A 17,336-nucleotide genomic window follows, 5' to 3' on the forward strand; every position below is an offset into this window, starting at 1 on the left:
AAACATTATGTGTATTTTACCACAATAAAAAATAAATTCTCTAAAAGGAAAGAAAAAGCAACCGACAGAAGTTGGTGGTTATACACCCCTGTTTCCTCAACCCTACATGAGATCATACGCAGACAAGTGTTTTACACTATTCTTCAGAGTTTCCTTGTAAGATTAAACTCCAGTCATCACTGTAGTAACTTGCTGAATAACATCCCAGCTATCGGCTGCCTTCTCCTCCCTATCTTACATCCATGTTCACCTACTGGTATTCCCGGTGTGTCCCAAACAATTACTTGTACTAGAATACCAAGATAAGTATTCTAGAAAGCTTCTGTCTTTCTGGGAGAAGCTAAACTAAGACACACAGGCAAGTTCCTTAACTTCTCTAAGTGCTAATTTCCTCATTTTGAGAAATAACACTTGGATCATGGAGGTACTGCCAAGATTAAAAGAGATAATTCTTGATTAGCGCAATGTCTGACACACGGAAGGTACTCAAGATGGGTTTTTGAACTTCTGGCCAAATAGTTATTTGCCATTTTGATAAACCGTCTCTCTCAGTCAGGAAAGACTAGAAATCCAAGAGTTATTCTTTCCCATATTCTATCTGATTAACACCTCCCATGATTTCACATTCATCATTTAACCACAAGAAGCATGAAAAGGAAATGGAATTTTGCACCCAACACAATTCTTTGCTTAAAAGTGGGCACAGCTCCTGAAGGAAACAAGCTCCCAAATATCAATCAGCATTTCCAAGGCAGACAGATCACTGTCATACCCTCCTGACCAAGGGAATCAGAGGGCAGTGGGTTTAATTCTACACAAACCTTAATTCTTACCCATCTTTCTCTATGGCTACAAATATACCATCTCGGCATCACTAAGGCATATGATGAGGACTAAAATGTATTTTGATTTAGATCATACCTGAATGGTCTAGTAGTTTTCCCTACCTTCTTCAATTTAAGACTGAATTTGGTAATAAGGAGTTCATGATCTGAGCCACAGTCAGCTCCCGGTCTTGTTTTTGTTGACTGTATAGAGCTTCTCCATCTTTGGCTGCAAAGAACATAATCAATCTGATCTCAGTGTTGACCATCTGGTGATGTCCATGTGTAGAGTCTTCTCTTGTCTTGTTGGAAGAGGGAGTTTGTTAGGACCAGTGCATTCTCTTGGCAGAACTCTATTAGCCTTTGCCCTGCTTCATTCCGTATTCCAAGGCCAAATTTGTCTGTTACTCCAGGTGTTTCTTGACTTCCTACTTTTGCATTCCAGTCCCCTATAATGAAAAGGACATCTTTTTTGGGTATTAGTTCTAAAAGGTCTTGTAGGTCTTCATAGAACCATTCAACTTCAGCTTCTTCAGAGTTACTAGTTGAGGCATAGACTTGGATTACTGTGATATTGAATGGTTTGCCTTGGAAACAAACAGAGATCATTCTGTCGTTTTTGAGATTGCATCCAAGTACTGCATTACGGACTCTTTTGTTGACCATGATGGCTACTCCATTTCTTCTGAGGGATTCCTGTCCACAGTAGTAGATATAATGGTCATCTGAGTTAAATTCACCCATTCTAGTCCATTTGAGTTCGCTTATTCCTAGAATGTCGACATTCACTCTTGCCATCTCTTGTTTAACCATTTCCAATTTGCTTTGATTCATGGACCTGACATTCCAGGTTCCTATGCAATATTGCTCTTTACAGCATCTGACCTTGCTTCTATTAATTAAAAGACGCTTACTCCTTGGAAGGAAAGTTATGACCAACCTAGATAGCACATTCAAAAGCAGAGACATTACTTTGCCAACAAAGGTCCGTCTAGTCAAGTCTATGGTTTTTCCTGTGGTCATGTATGGACGTGAGAGTTGGACTGTGAAGAAGGCTGAGTGCCAAAGAATTGATGCTTTTGAACTGTGGTGTTGGAGAAGACTCTTGAGAGTCCCTTGGACTGCAAGGAGATCCAACCAGTCCATTCTGAAGAAGATCAGCCCTGGGATTTCTTTGGAAGGAATGATGCTAAAGCTGAAACTCCAGTACTTTGGCCACCTCATGCGAAGAGTTGACTCACTGGAAAAGACTCTGATGCTGGGAGGGACTTGGGGCAGGAGGAGAAGGGGACGACAGAGGATGAGATGGCTGGATGGCATCACTGACTCGACGGACGTGAGTCTGAGTGAACTCCGGGAGTTGGTGATGGACAGGGAGGCCTGGCGTGCTGCGATTCACGGGGTCGCAAAGAGTCGGACACGACTGAGCGACTGAACGGAACTGAACTGAAAATGTATTTAGTCTTTTTCTGTTCCACAGTGTACCAAAGGAAACCATGGAATCATGAAAATCCATTGAGGTATATCCTTTGCTAGGTCCATTGTATTTTCTTTGGTTTATCTTTACTGGTTTGCCAAAAGACAGTGAATTTTGTTAAGCACTATGACCAACAATGCCACTAAGCAAACCAAAAGAGTCCAGCCCTGGTGGACTTTTCTACATAAGACTGGTGAGTTCAATTACTATTATTACTTTTGCAGAAAATACCTTTCTCAATATACATGTATATTTTTAAAGCTGAACAAACAGTTATTTAAAGCTGAACAAAAAGTTGACAACAGTTATGTTAAAAAGGGAAGCTCTGTTCTCCAAAACCAATAAGTGACAAAATCCCAAGTTACATGTTGATTTTTATCATTACCCACAAAGCTTTTTTCCAAAATTCCCTATGTCCATAGCCCGTATCTTCTTTCTTATCCCTCACAACTAAATAGAGTTGGTCACCTTAAGTCCACAGCCTCTGACTGAGTACACACCATCTACACTGGGCATTTTTAATAGTGTCATCTTTGCCTCAATTACATTATGTTTATGAGGCTCATATTTCTCACCTTATTACTGTCTGTTTTTCCATTTCCACTTACTTTTATAAAATAATGAGAAGATTAAAGAAACACTCAAATGATTACAAAAACTCTGCTATACAAACATGGTGATGTTGTTGAACTGTTGGGTTGACCAAGGGTTTTTACCTGAACAAACTTTTTGGTCAACTCTATAAAACTATTTTTTAGCAGGTAAGGCCATGATATAGCAGCTCAAATGTTGATTTACAAGCTGAAGCACAGAAGTCAAGATTAATATATGAAAGACAGTTTATCATGCTACCATCTAGACTACAAAAATCATACAGAAGTAAAGTCATAGGCTGCTGAGATATATGGCACACTGAAAACAATTTCAGCACATAACTCTCAGTCTTGTACATCTCACAGAATAATTAGAACATTTTCACTCATGAACTTTCTTACACCACTTTCAGAAGCCGTACACTATGAATTACTTCAACTATTTCCTTCGATTGGTCTAACAAAGTCTGTTTAATTGCACCCATTAACTGCAAACATTTTAAAACAAGATCTATACTCTGTGCTCTGCTCAAAACTCACTGAAAAGAACCTGATCCCACACAACATCCACTACTACTACTACTACTAAGTTGCTTCAGTCGTGTCCGACTCTGTGCGACCCCACAGACAGCAGGCCCACCAGGCTCCCCCGTCCCTGGGATTCTCCAGGCAAGAACACTGGAGTGGGTTGCCATTTCCTTCTCCAATGCATGAAAGTGAAAAGTGAAAGTGAAGTCGCTCAGTCGTGTCCGACTCTTCTCAACCCCATGGACTGCAGCCTACCAGGCTCCTCTGTCCATGGGATTTTCCAGGCAAGAGTACTGGAGTGGGGTGCCATTGCCTTCTCCCACAACATCCACAGAGATGCTCAAAAAACAACATCCCACTCTGGATCTTTTATCAGGAGCATCTTCACCTGCAGAAAGTGTGTTTGGTCAATGAAATCAGGGTGGACACTGCTAGGATTCCCAAGACCATATTCATAATCTTTCCATTGTTTTCCAGGTCATCCTGCTAATACCCAGTGTCAAATTCCATACTCCCACCAATACCAGAAGCAGGTAGTTATTGCCACGAAAGTGGAATGAAGGAAGAATAAAGAGAATTCAGCATCTCTGACTGTGTCATTCCCCTACTGAAACCCTTTGATGGTTAAGCTACAGTCTTAATGGCTGTTACTCTTCCTGGCCTCTCTCACCAGCCGCCACCCCAAGCCAAGCTAATTTCCAGCTCCACAGGTCTACTTTAATATCCCCAAGCCCCCAAACTTCCAATCTCTTGTTCATCTTTGGATCTGGACTCTTCCCTCTGTTACTGTACCATCAAAACCCAAGTCCACACTAGCTAACTCCACTTCCTGTTCTACCTCACCTTAGGTGTTAACCTTCTTCTAGACATCTCCCTCCATCATTCATCCATGAATCTCCTCAGTTCTCCTGGAGGAAGACAGCCTGGGTATTCCCCCATAAGAGCTCCCACTCCAGTAGCCTGCTTACTTGCTTAGTCCCCCACTAAAGGCTCAGGCCCACCCCCCTGAGCCCCTCAAAATCACCTGCTCTGTATAGCTGCATCCCCTGTGCCAGCAGAGAGCTGGCATGAAGCAAGCACACACATATAGAGTGAATACATAATATAATGGCTTAACTCTTTGTTAATAAAGTCCATCATGAAAGCATACTGGCCAGTTTTGTTTTCCAGGACAAAGTCATTAATAAAATCGCAGTTACTTAGTTGATCCTTTGCCAAAAAATATGCTGTAAAAAAATTAGTTTAGACCTGGAGAAGGGCCAGATGATTTTGATATATATCAAGAAAGAGAAAAATAAGCAGAAAGCTAGTGGTAAAGCCAGGAATAGAATTTAGGTCTCTTGACTCACAGGTCAGGGCTCACATCTCTATATCCAAAAGAATCTGCTCTGAAGTTATTCTAAGTAACTATTCACATTGCTGATTTTAAGGATGTCCTGTCAACGTATTCAAAGTCTGTGTATGAAGATAGTTCTTTCTCAGGCTTAACAAGAATGGAAAGAATTTTCCTTACACACCCCTACTAACTGCTCCATGCTTGCGAGCCTGATGAACATCAGTTACTGACACTCAGGGGCTTTTGTATTCACCCAGCATCTAACGGGGTCTATTTCAATGAGCTTCTAAGAAGGCCAAGCTTTCACCCCATTTGCTACCCAACCTCCTGCATCCCCCCATGGAGAAGTTTCAGACACAAGATGACTGCTGCTTCTGCTGCTGCTAAGTTGCTTCAGTCGTGTCCGACTCTGTGCGACCCCATAGACGGCAGCCCACCAGGCTCCCCCATCCCTGGGATTCTCCAGGCAAGAACACTGGAGTGGGTTGCCGTTTCCTTCTCCAATGCATGAAAGTGAAAAGTGAAAGTGAAGTCGCTCAGTCGTGTCTGACTCCTAGCGACCCAGTGGACTGCAGCCTATCAGGCTCCTCCATCCATGAGATTTTCCAGGCAAGAGTACTGGAGTGGGGTGCCATTGCCTTCTCCCCACAAGATGGCTAGAGAACCAAAATGGGGTGGGGGAGAGTGTAGAGGGAATTTGGGAATTTTACCCAAAATGAACAAAAAACAATCACCAGGAGGAAAGAAAACACATCTAAAGCCCTCTCCTGAGAGCTAAACATGGAAAAGGATCAACAACACTGCTCCAGTAGGATCCTGCCCTTTGAACCAGAGCCTTGCTTCTCCAGGGATGGCAGTTAGCTTGGAGCCAGCCAGCAGGAAGGCAGAATGGCTAACATGACTTAAAACAGGAACAAGAAAGCCATCATGGTAGGAGTCTGGCATCTACACCAGGTTGACCAAGAATATAACTAGAGATCAGACCAATCTCACATCTTACGGAACCACTCAGCCTTCCACCTTCAGAGTGTTATTCTCCACCCTCAAAGCAGCCCCCAGACTCCAAATCACCTTGGGGCCCTACTTTCAATCACTCTGGGCCCACAGAGGATGTACTGCCATCCTTCACTCTCACCTTGTTTTAGAGAAACCTGCTACATAGAACAGTAACTACTGAGCACAAGTTGGTATAATTCCTTACATAAAACCCTGCCCTTTCTTGCTATAATTAGCCATACTGTTTTAAGGGAAAGCCTCTCACAGTTCGCAGAAGGATCTGAGTGTATTCTTAAAGAACACACTGCTCAATTCCCATTCAAGCTCTTGTCTTCTGAACCACTAAGAAGTTGCCTTGAATTAATAGTGTGCTCTTAATACACTTACAGGGGAAGGCACTTTGCTGCCTGTGATTCATTCATATTCTGAAATCACAGAATGACAACTACCTTTAGGGGTGGAAAGCTGTAAGGCAGGAAGAAAGATGGAATGTTATTAGACTCCCATGCATACACATAGATGTGTGTGCACACACTGCACATACACAGGAGAAGTAAGAGAGCAAAATATAGACTTTGAAGAAAACACAGCAAAGTAAAACTTCTGGTATAAGGTATCTATAAATATTGCCACTGGCCTTTCATCTATAGGTATACTTAGCCCAGAGAGAGCTGGTATAAGGCAGCAATGAACATTGTCACCCACCTTCCATCTATAGGTGTACCTACCCCAGAGAGAGCTTCTGGTATAAGGTGTCTATCAACGTTGCCACTGGCCTCCCATCTACAGGTGTACCTACCCCAGAGAGAGCTACTGGTATAAGGCATCTATGAATGTTGCCACTGGACTTCCACCGACAGGTGTACCTACCCCAGATATACCCAGCAACCCAACCCATCCTCCCCATCTGCTGGAGCTGCAATCTCACCATTAACTTCCAGGAAAAAGTCATCACTTAGTTCCTTCCTAAAAGTGCTGGCTGCCTTTATTTTCTTCTCTCGCTCTCCCTTTTAATTTCGTTGAGTGCCCACTAGGTGCCAGCAACTAGAGATTTCCTGGAACTTCAAAGAAACACATCTGAAAAATGAAAGTGGAGAAGGGATGTGCAAGATGTTAAAAGCAGAACTTGAGGCACAGTCCTGGGAAACAAGGCCAGTCAAGTGCTAAGGAAATCCAGCTAGAGCAGAAGTTGAACTGGCCCAACACAGGGGTAACCAATTACATCAGCAATTAAGTCAGTGAGAGAGTAGCCTCGAATTTCCCCAGCTGAGACACAGTGAGTAGCGATTCATGCAGAGAATTTGGCCCTACCCATAAAAAAGAGACAATCTGGCTCTTGCTGGTGCCTTTTCCTTGACATTGGTGGGGCTCAGTGGTTGCTTCTGTTGTTACCATGTGAAAACACTCTCCTACTACACCCAGTGATAATTCAACAGCCTGAGAGTCAGGCAGATGTGGGTTCAAGTTCTCGCTTTCCCACGGCATGAACTTTAAGCAAGTTCCTCTGCTCATTTATTTAATCAACAAATACTTATTTAGCAACCACAATGTATCAAAGATTCTACTAAGCACTGGGGGTTAAAGTGCAAATAAGCACTTTGCCTTCTAAGTAAAAGGCAAAAATTCTTGCCTTCATAGGTTATCAAATTCTTTGAGTCTCAGTTTCCTCACCTATAAAATGGTGATTATATACCTACCATTATAGGCACTATGAGATGAGGAATATAAAACACCTACCACACAGTAAATGCTCATAACTGGTATCCTTCATAGAACAGAGAAAACTTATTCACAAACCCCAACTACAGTGTAAGCTCCAAGTGAGGAACTATCTATGGTTCATCCATATAGCTTCCGTACCTATCACATAGTAGATGCTCAATAAATATTTCACAAATCAATGAATGAGCCCTCAATCCACAGTAGCCATTATTATGGTAACTGAAAACAATCATTCTTTCCTGAGCCACTGAGGTTCTATTATCTTAAAAAGCAATAGGGCATTAAATTAAACACTTTTTTTTAAAAAAAGTAAGGTGTGCTACACAATATTTATTTGGACTTTTTTTTTAACATGAGAGCAATGGCAACCCACTCCTGTACTCTTGCCTGGAAAATCCCATGGATGGAGGAGCCTGATAGGCTGCAGTCCATGGGGTCGCGAAGAGTCAGACACGACTGAGCGACTTCACTTTCACTTTTCACTTTCATGGATTGGAGAAGGAAATGGCAACCCACTCCAGTGTTCTTGCCTGGAGACTCCCAGGGATGGCAGAGCCTGGTGGGCTGCCGTCTATGGGGCCGCATAGAGTCGGACACGACTGAAGCGACTTAGCAGTAGCAGCAAACATAGTTAAGTATTCCAATTCACGGGGTTCCCCCAGTGGCTCAGGGGTAAAGAATTTACCTACAATGCAGGAGACACAGGTTCGATACCTAGGTTGGAACATCCCCTGGAGAAGGAAATGGCAACCCACTGCAGTATTCTTGCCTGGGAAATTCCATGGACAGAAAAGCCTGGCGGGCTACAGTCCATGGGGTCGCAAAAGAGTCAGACACAACTTATCGACTAAACAACAACATTCCAAATCGTAAAACCTATGAGTACAGAGACCTACACAGACAGTAAATATACATGCTGCCTTCTATTTTTCTAAGAACAAAGTAAGGACAAGCTGGCCAGGCCTCAGGTTGATCTAGAAGACACTTCAAAAGCAAGTTAAATAAAGTTTGGCAGATAAACTAAAGATGCTAAAGATTGCTAAAAGATGATCTATTAGTAAAGAGAAGTTCCTTAAAATGCTGCATAAACAATCACAAAATCTCAATAGCTTAAAACAACAAAGGTTTATTTCACTATAACATATAGTCACATTATATGTCCAATGCCAACTGACTGGAAGATTTGTTCATTTAGTAACTTAGGGACTATGGCACACGGAGGCTCCATCTCAACAGGCGTTGCCATGGTCATCACAGCAGAAGACAGTATTGGACGGTCTCACACTGGAAATTAAGTGTTCTAGAAATAGAGGTGACACAAGTCACTTTCAACATATACCTAGAGAAAAAGTAGCCATGGTAAACACTAACAATCTCTACCCTCAGTTCAGTTCAGTTCAGTAGCTCAGTCGTGTCTGACTCTTTGCCATCCCATGAACCATAGCAAGCCAGGCCTCCTTGTCCACCACCAATCTCTACCCAGGATGATACTAAAATCAGCAAGCTGTGGAATAACAAAGTGATTTGTTAAAGAGGATGCTCCAATAAAACATCTGGACAACTCTAAGATTCACATAATCCTGGACCTGGGAGAACATGTAGGGAGCATTTCAGAGAAGTAGCCTCAATATAAAGACATCCCAGACTACATAAACCCGGGCCTTGAATTTTCAGAGCAACTCTACTTTTTTCTATATTAAACTGAAGGTCCAGACAACTTTTTATTCAGGAAACAAAAGTTCCTACAGCTGAAAAACATTTGAAAACCACTAATGTAAACCGAATCCTTTATTTTATAGATTAAATAAAGTAGAGAAACAGGGGGAAAGGAGGCCCAGGAAGTTAAATTGACCCTACCCCACCTCTAAGAAAGCACCAAAATGTTTAGCAGATGCGGAAAAAAGTCCACGGACAGAATTCATTGTGCTATTGCACCACTCTCTGGCCTTACCCTTCATCTCTGCTACCTTTAACTGGTGCAGTAGAGCCAGACCCAGATCAAAATCATGTCATACAAGGTCATCAAGGGTTCAATAAATGATACAGACAAGTAGAAGTCCCCATCTATTGCACTAAATAATGATTCACATCCCATTAACAGTTCTCTATGTTACTCATTCCCTACTTCCTGGCAAATGTGAAACCATTAGTAGAAGTTAATACTAACCTTCAGAAGACTTTAGTTTTGTTCTCAGAAGATAACATGTTAATAGCTGACTATGATTTGCGTTCAGTTAGTTCCAGTTTCTTCTCACATTGCCAACTCACCTTTGTGTTGAGCTTTTCCTCCAGTTTCATTCACACTAAAGCACTGGGTGACATCACTTAAGTCTCAGTGGTCCTCCAAACTCCAGTCTCTGTCTTTGTCAAGTCATGTTATACAGTGGCCCCTCAGTATCTGCAGAAGATTGGCTCCTAGAATGCCCATGGATACCAAAATCCAAGGATGTTCAAGTCCCTTACAGTCAACCCTCCAGACTCAGAATCTCCATATATTGAGGGCCAGCTGTATTCTTTCTCCCAGTAATAAAACTCAAACTTTTCAGCCTGGAATCCAGTTTCCTCCCTCAATTTTACTCCAAACTACTTCTCCAACAGAGTCTCTATTGTGGTACTTATCTGCCCAGCCAAAGGCAGTATGATGACCCTAAAAGTCAAAATGACTCAGTAATGAATCCTAGATCTTGTGCAAATGCCTTAATCTGATTTTCATATTCTCACCCTTGAAATAGGTATGATAGCATCTATTTGCAGAGGCTCTTGAGAAGTTATATGTATCAGTGAAGATTATGTTTGACTACAAGTAACAAATAGTAGCTTACAACTAAGGAGGTTATTTGTTTTAAGTAATAAGAAGTATTGATTTAACAGGGAAAGGCAGTCTAGGCTTGTACTATGGCTCAACAATGTCATCAAAACCAACAGCCTTCCAGGTTCCAGCTTTGTCATGTTTCATATATGCTACCCATCTCCTGAGGTACCTGTACACAAGTCAAGAAGCAGAAGTTAGAACCAAATATGAAAAAAACTGACTGGTTCAAAATCAGGAAAAGAGTATGACATGGTTGTATACTGTCACCTGCTTATTTAACTTCTACACAGAGTACATCACTCGAAACACCAGGCTGGATGAATCACGAGCAGGAATCAAGATTGCTGGGAGAAATATCAACAATCTCAGCTCTGCAGATGATACCACTCCAATGGCAGAAAGTGAAGAGGAACTAAGAGTCTCTTGATGAGGGTGCAAAAAGAGAGTGAAAAAGCTGGTTTAACACCCAACATTCAAAAAACTAAGATCATGGCATCTGGTCCCATCACTTCATGGCAAGTAGAAGGGGAAAAAGTGGAAGCAATGACAGATTTTATTTTCCCGGGCTCCAAAATCACTGTGAGCAGTGGCTGGACCCATGAAATTAAAAGATGCTTGCTCCATGGAAAGAAAGCTATGACAAACCTAGACAGCATATTAAAAAGCAGAGATATCACTTTGCTGACAAAGGTCTGTACAGGCAAACCTATGGTTTTTTCAGTAGTCATGTATAAATGTGAGAGTTGGACCATAAAGAAGGCTGAGCACCGAAGAACTGATGCTTTCAAATTGTGGTGCAAAAGAAGACATTTGAATCAGTTCTAATGAGGTGGATGAAACTGGAGCCTATTATACAGAGTGAAGTAAGCCAGAAGGAAAAACACCAATACAGTATAATAACGCATACATATGGAATTTAGAAAGATGGTAACAATAACCCTGTGTACAAGACAGCAAAAGAGACACTGATGTATAGAACAGTCTTATGGACTCTATGAGAGAGGGAGAGGGTGGGAAGATTTGGGAGAATGGCATTGAAACATGTAAAATATCATGTATGAAACAAGATGCCAGTCTGGGTTCGATGCACGATACTGGATGCTTGGGGCTGGTGCACTGGGACAACCCAGAGGGATGGTATGGGGAGGGAGGAGGGAGGAGGGTTCAGGATGGGGAACACATGTATACCTGTGGCGGATTCATTTTGATATTTGGCAAAACTAATACAATTATGTAAAGTTTAAAAATAAAATAAAATTTAAAAAAAAAAGACACTTGAGAGTCCCTTGGACGGCAAGGAGATCAAACCAGTCAATCCTCAAGGAAATAAATCCTGAATGTTTATTGGAAGGACTGATGCTGAAGCTAAAGCTGCAATACTTTGGTCACTTGATGTGAAGAGATGACTCATTGGAAAAGACCCTGATGCTGGGAAAGGCTGAAAGTTAAAGGAGAAGGGGGTGGCAGAGGATGAGATGATTAGACAGCATCACTGATTCAATGGATATGAATTTGAACAAAGTACAGGAGATAATGGAGCAAAGAGGAGCCGGGTGTGCTGTAGTCCATGGGATTGCAAATAGTCAGACATGAGTGAACAACAACAACAACTTATCTTTGTTAATGAAGTTGGCTGCTGCTCCTCAAGGCACTGCACCCATATTCCCCACAGCAAGAAGCAAAAAGGGGTCAAAGTATCATTATTAAGACCTGAGTTTCGTGGCCATTCACATAAGAGAGTTTGGGAGTGTAAGACAGGCATATTCCCATCTCAAACAAAATTGGAGTTCCTTTAGTGAGAAAGGAGAGAATGAATACTAGATAGGCAATCAGAAAGTAGGCCTACCCCAATATTAAATGATATATTTACCAATATATCCAAATATTAAATGATATATTTCACATAAAGTGCTAAACAGAGTGGAGAGTACCTAGCACATAATTAACTGCTTAATAAAAGCTAGGCTATAATTACTATTATTATAATTATTATAGTTATTATCACCTTATTATTCACCCCTCTAGCCAAAGGGAATAACTCATTATATCCAGATGTGCACCTTACACTTGCACTATATCCCCTGTTCTATCTCTAACACTACCACTGCTTCAAGGAAGCAGGAAAATGCCATTTCATCTACAAAGTGTTTCCTGACACCTATTCCTTATAAGTTCTATGGTAACAGGATTCATATCAGACGATAACTCCTGAGCTCATCACTCCATTGAGCACAGTCCCTCAAACACAGTAGGTGCCTGGATCATTTAAGTAATTCATGTATATACTCATGTATATATTCATACCTGCTTTTACAGTCAATCCTCTGGAATCAAACACGGTATATTCCTGAAATGCAAAATACTATGTTTATATGTCATAAAAATAGGGGTAGGAGTGACAGGAAGACTGCATTCTCCAAGAATGAGAAGAAAAAATTTAAAAATTCTAAAAAAAAAAAAATTATTCTTTTTACACATTGTAGGAGTTCAGATTATAGTTCATTAAATATTCTCTCCCCAACTACGGGCAGTCTACTTTTAACCATGGATGTTGGGCTTCACCATCTAACTTGGTATATCCAAAAATATCATTAATGGAAATGACATTAGCTTGTACAGTTTGACTTGGCTCTTAAATACACTGATTTGCCATGAGAAGAGTATGCCCCACGTAGCTTTCAGCCTGGGCCCCAGAACACAGGTGGAACAGCCCAGGATCCAAGCTACAACCTACAGCAGAGCCATCACAGGAGCCCAACCCCAATCAGCCAAAAATAAGAGTCAACAGACAGACTCATGAGGGTGAGAATAAATACCTGTTGCTGTAAGTCCAGGAGTTTTGTTACACAGCAAAAGGTGATTAATTTTTCTTTTACCATTTGATATAATTTCACGTTTCTTACATAATCATTCATTTTGCTCCTTTTTTTTTCATAAAAAAGCAGTGATTGAAGCATCTCTGTCTTTGGTACACCTAATGATTTTTATCTTTGGATCAACTATTTTAAATTTATGAGACCTACATTATCATTAATAGCAATGCTTCTGTTTTCCTTTTGTTCTACTATCTTTCTAAAACAAGGAAAATCACAATAAAGTATCAAGGAATAATATAAACATTGCTAAAACTCAACTGTTGGCTGGCAGATAGATCTCCCATATGACAGCCAATGTGTTAAGCTATTAGCTGATAAAAAGGGGTTATTAAAGGAAGTCCTGCTGCTGCTGCTAAGTCACTTCAGTTGTGTCCAACTCTGTGCAACCCCATAGACGGTAGCCCACCAGGCTCTCCCATCCCTGGGATTCTCCAGGCAAGACCACTGGAGTGGGTTGCCATTTCCTGCTCCAGAAAGGAAGTCCTAGTAAAACAAATAAAAATGTTAATTGTACAAAGTCAACGCTACCAAAATCAAAGACTATCTATTGAGGTGAATTTGTAGACTCCAATACCATTCATCTAAACTCACTTTTCAGGATACCTATTTTGGCAAGCCATGACCATTGAGTTTCATCAATGGGAAGAAGACACTGAAAGGCTAAAGTCTGTGGCTTTTGTTACATAAAAAAGCAAGAGAGCCATATTGTTTTAATAGGATAATTTTAAACATAACTATATTTAATCACTAATTAAAAAGAATCCCTTTGTAAGTGGAAAAGAAAATAAAATTCCTATCCTTTAGAAAAGAAAAAATAAAGCCAGTTAAATGAAAAGAGTATGTATTCAACTAAGACTTATTCACAACTCCAGGTGGAACCTTAAGGTATCAAGGAAGATGGAAGAGTGTGCATGTTATTTTGTTTTACTTTCTTTGAAGTCATCATTAAGTCTGGAACCAAATTTCCTTTGGGCTAGAGTTGACATACTGGAAATGTACAACACACAAAGTTATCTCATTTGCTTGATGGTAGAAGAAAGAGCCTTCAAAGTGGCAAGGCAAACAGCACAGTGAAAAGACCATTAATATCACAGTGGACTCTTAACAGAATAAGCCCTATGTAAGCTGGAAGAGTACACACTCCAGACTGAACCCATGCAGACTGCAGAACCAGAATTTGAATTCAAAGCCATGCCCAACGTCACGGGGTCTGGATCAGAGAAACATGGGCTCAAGTTCTCACTCTCACACTAAACTGTAGCAATATACCTAATTTATTTTTGTTTCCTTATCTATAATTTGGGGATAATAATAGTCCTACCTACCTCATAAGGGCTCCTCAGATGGTAAAGAATCTGCCCACAATGCAGGAAGATCCCCTGCAGGAGGAAATGGCAACCCACTCCAGTATTCTCACCTGGAGAATCCCATGGACAGAGAATCCTGGCAGACTACAGTACATGGGGTCACAAAGAGTCAGACACAGTTGAGTGACTAACACACACACACACACACACCTCATAGGGGCTCTGCAGGATTTAACAAAGGAAATACATGTAAAGTACCCCTAAAGTGCTTGCATATGCAATAATAATGATGACGATAATTAACAAACCTGGCTCCTACATGAGGACTATTCTAATCAGTGTACTCTAGCCCACAATCTGTTCATGATATGTTCAATGCAGAGCTTTATATTCACATTCAGGTACGTCTTCTGTAAGGCGACAGCTCTCTGGATCAATCAGTAATTTTTCCACTGAATTAAGGGAGAAGAGTATTGAAAAATTAGCCATTCACTAATAGAGAGTTGAGAAGATCTGGTCTTCTACCCACAATCCATCCACCCTTGAAAATCTTGCTGGTGAAAGCCACGCTTTCATCACGATTCACACACCACCCTCCCAAACTGTGAAGGCTTTAATTAAAGCAGAGATGCAAACCAACAAGATGGCTCATCTTAGAAGCAAATTCACCTTAAAGGCAAACTCATCTACCCTCCAGAAAGCATCTGGCTTGACCCCACTGCCACCTCCAAACTGACATCCAAACTGGAAGTGAAGAAGGCAGGTTTCACTTCCAGAAGTTGAGTTACACCATCAAAAACTAAAAGAATCCCTTCTATTCATGGTAGTTCAAATAAAGCATGTTTGCCTGCTTTGAAAATATCTTTATAAATCTCCCCCCCCCCCCCCCCCATAGAGCAAAGAGCTAAGTACTGTATACTGAGAAACAATGTGACTTTACAAGGGCAAGATTGACCATAGGAGACAAAGTGCCACACCCTTTTCCAGAAAGCTCAAGAGTAAATGCTATCTCTTCTAAAGCAGCTGCAATTCTAGAGAAATCGGTTGACAATTCTAATCCCCAACACACTCTCCCATTTCATCCTTTATACAGATTCAGTTCATTTTCATTTCTAAGCCAATGGCCTGAGCATCCCCAACTACTACAACTAAAACGGGGGTGACAAATACAAGTGAAGCATTCTTGCTTCTGAGCCCATTTTTGAAGAGTTTTCTTCCCGCTTGTCTGCCTCTCACAGCTGGAACCTCATACCTGGTGTAAACCAATAGTTAAGGAAAACCACTGATTTAAAAAGCCAACCAGGAAACTAACCATGACAAGTGGGAACTGCCCTCCTCTCTCAAGCATTGATTGGCTCTTGAGGTTCCAGCGGTCCCCGTTCTGCCCACATAAGTGGCAGGTGTGGCTGTCAATCACGGAGGGAGCTGACAATTCACCGCTCCGGGAGTAAATTGCCTTTCATCCAGCAAAGGCAGGTAGCCGCCTAAAATCGATCTGCTCGTAACAGAGGGGACCCTCCCTCTGAGGCAAGGAGAAAAGAGACCCTTAAGTACAAAATTAAAAAGGCAGGGCCGATCCGAGTTTACGAGAGCTGTTTTATTATCCCGCACCAAAGCAGCCCTAATCTTCACTGTCCTAAGATGATCTTTCAAAGGCTCGGACAATAATTTAAAAATAAAATGAATAGGTACAACCCTCTAAGTATCCCTTCTCTTGTATAATTCGGAGATGGGAAAGGGGAGAGAAAGCAGGTCGTTCAGTTTAATTTCACATCGTATTCGTCTTCATGGACCACCACACCACCTCCTACTCCTCGCCAATAAATCCGGCTTCATTTTCCCTGACACAGATTTTTTTTTTTTTTAAACACGCTCCCCTCGGACCCCACCGAAGCAGCCAGGTACCCCACCCCCTGGGCTGGGGCTCCACCTTCCTCTACTTTGTTCTGCCTGGGGATTTCCCGAGACCCTTGCCCCTGCGAACACCCCCACCCTTCAAGGCAAAAGGGGGGAAAGCCAGGCGAAAGAGGGGGAGCAGAAAAGAAGAAAGGCGAGAGCAGTCTGGGTGGCTGCCGGGGAGGGACTGCGGGAGGTAGCCCGGGCCGCCGGGTCGAGCGAGCAGCGCCCGCGCGCCGGAGGAAGCCGTGCACTTGTTCCAATCCGGGGGTTTCTACATCAAGACAAATCCGCCCTTAGGCCGCCCCATCCTTCCCCCCGCCCCAGCAAGCCCAAGTAGAGGCGGGTGGTTCACCCCTCGGCTACCCCCGATAACGCATTGCAGCTCCCCACGAGTGAGGGGGACCCGGCACGAGGGATGCCCCGGAACGGCCGCCCCGAGGGAGCCGGGCGCCCAGCGGCCCCGGCCCCGACGTCTCACCTTTCTGATGCTCGCCCCGGGGCCGTCCCACATGGATTTTTACAACCTCACGTCTCCTTGGCCCCGGGCGGCCGGGAGGAGCCGGAGCCGGCGCCAGAGCCGGAGCCCGAGCGTGCAGGAGCGGGAGGAGGAGAAGGAGGAGCGGGGCGGGGAGGGAGGGAGCCAGCGAAGGAGGAAGGGCGCCGCTCGCAGGGCCGAGGCCGGGCGCCGGGCCGGGCGGGGCCGACGGCCGAGGGGGCGGCACCCGCCGCAGTCCCGAGACGCGCGCTCGCGCGGGCGCAGCCAGACCTGCGCTCCGCCGCGCCCCCAGCCCCGCCGCTCCGCGCGCTCTCTCGCTCGCTCGCTCGCTCTCCGCGGCCCTGACTCACATTCCCAGCATTCCCGAGGAGCCGCTAGGGGGGCCGGGGCAGGGACGCGGGCACCTCCGCGGGGGGCAGCAGAGAGCGCCCGGCCCGGGCGGGGTGCGGGCGCTGGGGGTTTTCAAGCGC

General features: G+C 43.2%; 1 protein-coding gene across 16 annotated transcripts in view; it reads right to left on the reverse strand.

Annotated features, from left to right (window-relative positions):
- Window positions 1–17,043, reverse strand: part of ERC2 (ELKS/RAB6-interacting/CAST family member 2) — a 984,881-nt gene extending 967,838 nt beyond the window's left edge. For 7 of the 16 annotated variants that reach the window (XM_027522882.1, XM_027522884.1, XM_027522883.1 and 4 more), the window contains exon 1: window positions 16,849–17,042. The gene's annotated coding sequence lies outside the window, so the exon portion shown is untranslated. Of the gene's footprint in view, window positions 1–16,848 lie in introns of all 16 variants that reach the window. The other 9 variants (XM_027522889.1, XM_027522886.1, XM_027522888.1 and 6 more) reach the window with 4 other exon arrangements.
- Between the last annotated feature and the right edge of the window lie 293 nt (window positions 17,044–17,336).

This window comes from Bos indicus x Bos taurus, chromosome 22 (genome assembly GCF_003369695.1).
Source record: "Bos indicus x Bos taurus breed Angus x Brahman F1 hybrid chromosome 22, Bos_hybrid_MaternalHap_v2.0, whole genome shotgun sequence".
In the NCBI taxonomy this organism is placed as follows: Eukaryota; Metazoa; Chordata; class Mammalia; order Artiodactyla; family Bovidae; genus Bos; species Bos indicus x Bos taurus.